The sequence below is a fragment of the Saimiri boliviensis genome, chromosome 6 (assembly GCF_048565385.1).
Source record: "Saimiri boliviensis isolate mSaiBol1 chromosome 6, mSaiBol1.pri, whole genome shotgun sequence".
Taxonomy (NCBI): Eukaryota; Metazoa; Chordata; class Mammalia; order Primates; family Cebidae; genus Saimiri; species Saimiri boliviensis.
The window spans coordinates 18,145,639-18,151,942 of record NC_133454.1 but is presented as its reverse complement, the minus strand read 5'-3'; the positions used below and the strand labels follow the sequence as shown (position 1 = coordinate 18,151,942).

General features: G+C 40.9%; 1 pseudogene; it reads right to left on the bottom strand.

The window, feature by feature from the left end:
• Nucleotides 1-3,218: 3,218 nt before the first annotated feature.
• LOC101031703 (large ribosomal subunit protein eL31-like) lies at nt 3,219-3,685 on the bottom strand (annotated as a pseudogene).
• Nucleotides 3,686-6,304: the final 2,619 nt, after the last annotated feature.

The following is a 6,304-nucleotide window of genomic DNA, read 5'->3' as shown; positions in this document are numbered from 1 at the left end:
TGCCTTCTTTTGAAAAGCATCTGTTCATATCCTTCACCCACTTTTGAGTGGGTTTGTTTGTTTTTTTCTTGTAAATCTGCTTTATTCTTTGTAGATTTTGGATATTAGCCCTTTGTCAGATGGGTAGATTGCAAAAAGTTTTTCCCATTCTATTGGTTGCTGCTTTACTCTAATGATTGTTTCCCTTACAGTACAGAAGCTCTAGAGTTTAATTAGGTCCCACTTGTCTATTTTGGCTTTTGCTGCCAATACTTTTGGCATTTTAGTCATGAAGTCCTTGCCTATGCCTATGTCCTAAATGGTTTTGCCTAGGTTTTCTTCTAGGGTTTTTATGGTGTTAGGTCTTATGTTTAAGTCTTTAATCTATCTGGAGCTAATTTTAGTGTAAGGTGTAAGGAAGGGGTCTGGTTTCAGCTTTCTGCACATGGCTAGCCAGTTTTCCCAACACCATTTATTAAACAAGGAATCCTTTCCCCATTGCTTGTTTTTGTCAGGTTTGTCAAAGATCAGATGGTTGTAGATGTGTGGTGTTGCCTCTGAGGCCCTTGTTCTGTTCCATTGGTCTATATCTCTGTTTTGGTACCAGTACTATGCTGTTTTGATTACTGTAGCCTTGTAGTATAGTTTGAAGTCAGGTAGCATGATGCCTCCAGCTTTGTTCTTTTTGCTTAGAATTGACTTGGCTATGTGGGCTCTCTTTTCATTCCGTATGAGGTGTAAGGTGTTTTTTTCCAGTTCTGTGAAGAAGTTTATTGGCAGCTTGATGGGGATAGTGTTGAATCTATAAATTACTTTGGGCAGTATGGCCATTTTCACGATATTGATTCTTCCTAACCATGAGCATGGAATGTTTCTCCATCTGTTTGTGTCCTCTTATTTCCTTGAGCAGTGTCTTGTAGTTCTCCTTGAAGAGGTCCTTTACATCCTTTGTTAGTTGTATTCCTAGGTATTTTATTCTCTTTGTAGCAATTGTGAATGGCAGTTTGTTCTTGATTTGTCTCTCTGTTAGTCTGTTATTGGTGTATGGGAATGCTTGTGATTTCTGCACACTGATTTTGTATCCTGAGACTTTGCTGAAGTTGCTTATCAGTTTCAGGAGATTTTGGACTGAGACGATGGGGTCTTCTAAATATACAATCACATTGTCTGCAAATAGAGACAATTTGACTTCCTCCTTTCCTAATTGAATACTCTTTATTTCTTTTTCTTACCTTACTGCTCTGGCTAGAACTTCCAATACTATATTGAATAGGAGGGGTAAGAGAGGGCATCCTTGTCCAGCACCAGATTTCAAAGGGAATACTTCCAGTTTTTGCCCATTCAGTATGATGTTGGCTGTGGGTTTGTCGTAATAGCTTTTATTATTTTGAGATACGTTCCATCAATACCTAGTTTATTGAGAGTTTTTAGCATAAAGGACTGTTGAATTTTGTCGAAGGCCTTCTCTGCATCTATTGAAATAATCATGTGGTTTTTGTCTTTGGTTCTATTTATGTGGTGTATTACGTTTATAGACTTGTGTGTGTTGAACCAGCCTTGCATAGCTGGGATGAAGCCTACTTGATTGTGATGGATAAGCTTTTTAATGTGCTGCTGCAATTGGTTTGCCAGTGTTTTATTGAGGATTTTTGCATCAATGTCCATCCTGGATATTGGCCTGAAGTTTTCTTTTTTTGTTGAGTCTCTGCTAGGTTTTGATATCAGGATGATGTTGGTGTCATAAAATGATTTGGGAAGGATTCCCTCTTTTTGGGTTGTTTGGAATAGTTTCAGAAGGACCAGTACCAGCTTCTCTTTGTACATCTGGTAGAGTTTGGCTGTGAACCCATTTGGACCTGGACTTTTTTTAGTTGCTGGCTATTAATTTCTGCCTCAACTTCAGCCCTTGTTACTGGTCTCAACTTCTTCCTGATTTAGGCTTGGGAGGGTGCAAGTGTCTAGGAATTTATCCATTTCTTCCAGGTTTACTGGTTTATGTGCATAGAGTTGTTTGTTTGTAGTAATCTCTGATGGTAGTTTGTATTTCTGTGGAATTGGTGGTGATATCCCCTTTATTGTTTTTTATTGCATCTATTTGATTCTTCTTTCTTTTCTTTTTTATTACTCTGGCTAGTGGTCTGTCTATATTGTTGATCTTTTCATAAAAACCAGCTCCTGGATTCGTCGATTTTTTGAAGGGGTTTTTGTGTCTCTATCTCCTTGATTTCTGCTCTGATCTTTGTTCTTTCTTGTCTTCTGCTAGCTTTTGAGTTTTTTTGATCTTGCTCCTCTAGCTCTTTCAATTTTGATGATAGGGTGTCAATTTTAGATCTTTCCTTGCTTCTCATATGGGCATTTATTGCTAGAAATTTCCCTTTTGACACTGCTTTAAATGTGTCCCAGAGATTCTGGTATGTTGTGTATTCATTCTCATTGATTTTGAGGAACATCTTTATTTCTACCTTAATTTCATTGTTTATCCAGTCAACATTCAGGAGCCAGTTGTTCAGTTTCTATGAAGCTGTGCTGTTCTGAGTTAGTTTCTTCATCCTGATTGCACTGTGGTCTCTGAGACTGTTATGATTTTCATTCTTTTGCATTTCCTGAGGAGTGATTTACTTCCTATTATGTGGCCAATTTTAGAGTAGGTGCGATGTGGTGCTGAGAAGAATCTATATTCTGTGGATTTGGGGTAAAGGGTTCTGTAGATGTCTATTAGGTCCACTTGTTCCAGATATGAGTTCAAGTCCTGGATATCCTTGTTAATTTTCTGTCTCGTTGATCTTCCTAATATTGACAGTGGGGTGTTAAAGTCTCCCACTGTTATTGTGTGGGAGTCTAAGTCTTTCTGTAGGTCATTAAGAATTTGCTTTACGTATCTGGGTGCTCCTGTATTGTGTGTGTATATATTTAGGATTATTAGCTCTTCTTGTTGCATTGATTGTTTTACCATTATGTAATGTCCTTCTTTTTCTCTTTTCATCTTTGTTGGTTTAAAGTCCATTTCATCAGAGACTAGGATTGCAACTCTTGCTTTTTTTTTTTTTTTTTTTTTTTTTTTGCTCTCCATTTGCTTGGCAAATCTTCTTCCATCCCTTTATTTTGAGCCTATGTGTGTCCTTGCATGTGAGATGGGTTTCCTGAATACAGCACACTGATGGGTCTTGACTTTTTATCAATTTGCCACTCTGTGTCTTTTGATTGGGGCATTTAGCCCATTTTCATTTAGGGTTAATATTGTTTTTTTTTTCAATTTTGAAAGTTTATTTGATGTATTTGACGATCAGCGATTAGTTCTCATCCACATTGACTGTCTGTAGATTTTTGAAAGTGGTAACAGGTACATAGGTAACCAAAGTATAGAGCTTATTTGGTTAATCTTCATCCTCATTATGTTTTCTGGACAACCACACATGGATTCAGTATGGGACATTCCTTATTCCTTTGGCCCAGACAGCTTTGCTGAGCCTGGTATCAATGCGCACAGCTGGAGTTCCCATCTCCTTCATAGCAAATATCCGAATCTCTTTGAGTGCCCGAGGGGCACGCTTCTTGAAGCCCACTCCATGGATGCACTTGTGAATGTTGATGGTGTATTCTCGGGTCACCACCTCGTTGATGGCAGAACGGCCCTTTTTCTTCTCGCCACCCTTCTTTGCAGGAGCCATCCTGTCAGGTCCGAGGTGGAAAGAAAGAGCGCAAGGAATTGTGGCGGGTTAATATTGTTATGTGTGAATTTGATCCTGCCATTTTGATGCTAGCTGGTTGTTTTGCCTGTTAGTTGACATAGTTTCTTCATTGTGTCAATGCTCTTTACTATTTGGTATATTTTTGGAGTGGGTGATACTGATTATTCCTTTCCATGTTTAGTGCTTTCTTCAGGAGCTCTTGTAAGGCAGGCCTGGTAATGACAAAGTCTCTCAGGAATTGCTTGTCTGTAAAGGGTTTTATTTCTCCTTTGCTTATGAAGCTTAGTTTGACTGGATAGGAAATTCTAGGTTGAAAGTTCTTTTCTTTAAGGATGTTAAATATTGGCCCCCACTCTCTTCTGGCTTGTAGGGTTTCTGCCGAAAGGTCTACTGTGAGTCTGATGGGCTTCCCTTTGTGAGTAACCCAACCTCTCTCTCTGGCTGTCCTTAGAATTTTTTCCTCCATTTGAATCTGACAATTATGTGCCTTGAGGTTGCTCTTCTTGAGGAATACCTTTGTGGTGTTCTCTATGTTTCCTGGACTTGAATTTTGGCCTGCCTTGCTAGGCCAAATTGGGGAAGTTCTCCTGGATAATATCCTGAAGAGTGTTTTCCAGCTTGGATTCACTCTCTCCAGCACATTCAGGTATACCTATCAACCATAGATTAGGTCTTTTCACATAATCCCATAGTTCTTGGAGGCTTTGTTCATTTCTTTTCATTCTTTTTTCTCTAATCTTGCCTTCTCATTTTATTTCATTGAGTTGATCTTCAGTCTTTGGTATCCTTTCTTCTGGTTGGTCAATGCAGCTATTGAAACTTGTATATGCTTCACAAAGTTCTCATGTTGTGTTTTTCAGCTCCATCAAGTAGTTTATATTCTTCTCTAAGCTGTTTATTCTAGTTAGCATTTCATCTAACCATTTTTCAGGGTTTTTAGTTTCTTTGCATTGGGTTAGAACATGTTCTTTCAGATCAGAGAGGTTTGTTATTACCCACCTTCTGAAGCCTGTTTCTATCAATTCATCACACTCATTCTCCATCCAGCCTCATTCCCTTGCTGGTGAGGAGTTGTGATCCCTTGGAGTAGGTGAGGAGTTGTGATTCCCTTGGAGGAGGAGAGGCGTTCTGGTTTTTGGTATTTTCTTCCTTTTTGCACTGGTTTCTTCCCATCTTTGTTGATTTATCTACCTGTGGTCTTTGTAGTTGGTGACTTTTGGATGGGGTCTCTGAATGGACTTCCTTTTTGTTGATGTTGAAGCTATTTCTTTCTGTTTTTTAGTTTTCCTTCTAACAGTCAGGCACCTCTACTGTAGGACTGCTGGAGGTCCAGTCCAGATCCTGCTTGCCTGGAGATCACCTGCAGTGGCTGCAGAATAGTAAGGGTTGCTGCCAGTTTCTTCTTCTGCTATCTTTGCCTCAGAAGGGTACCTGCCAGATGTCAGCCTGAGTTCTCCTTTTTGAGGTGTCTCTTTGGATTTATGGGGGCCAGGGAGCTGCTGGAGGAGACAGTCTGTTCCTTATCAGAGCTCAAGTGCTGTGCTGGGAGCTCATTTGTTCTATTCAGAGCTGCTGGGTAGGTATGTTTGTGTCTGCTACAGCAAAACTCATAACCATCTCTTTTCCCAGGTGCTCTGTCCTGGGAAGGTAGGGCTTTATTTATAAGTTCATGACATGCTGTTGCCTTTTTACAGAGATGCCTTGCCCAAAAAGGAGATAGTCTAGTCACAGTCTGTCAACAGAGGTGTTGCTGAGCTGCCGCAGGCTCTGCCCAGCTGTGGTGTACACTTCATTGCGGTTTTGTTTACATAGGTACAGTTAGAACTGCCTTGGTAATGGCAGTCTGCCTCAGTAATGGTAGACTGCCTCTGTAATGGCAGGTTGCCTCGGTACCGGCATACTACCTCTGTACTGGTGGACTGCCTCGGTAATGGCAAACTTCCTTGGTAATAGTGGACTGCCTCAGTAGTGGTGGACTGCCTCAGTATTGGTGGATACCCTTCCCCCTACCGAGCTGGACCTTCCTGGGTCCAGCTGTGAAACTCTCAATCCAGAGCACTTCAGATTTCTGGTCTTTGTGTGGGTAGGACTTGCCAAGGCAGATCACCTGGCTGTCTGCTTTCAGCCCTCTATTTTTCAGTTGAATGTGTGGCTCTGTCTCCCAGGTGTTCCAGGTGCCAGTTGAAATGGCCACTCAGATTTGTGTGAGTTTTTGTGCGGAAACCCACAGTACTGGCTGAAACAGCCATGCTGGAAACTTGTGGCACTTTTTGACCTGGTAATCTCCTGGTCTGTGGGCAGTAAAAACTCATTTGGAAATGTATGATCACCCACTCTCTGCGTTGCTCTCACTGTGAACTGGACTCCAGAGCTGTTCCTATTTGGCCATCTTGAATATGCAACTTTTTTTTAAATGAACTTTTTAATGTATTAATTTATTTATTACACTTTAAGTTCTGGGGTACATGTGCAGAACGTGCGGGTTTGTTGCATAGGTGTACTTGTGCCATGGTGGTTTGCTGCATCCATCACCCTGTCATCTACATTACATATTTTTCCTAATGCTATCCTTCCCCTATCTCCCCACCCCCTGCTATCCCTTCCCTAGTGACCCACCCCCTGACAGGCCCCAGCAT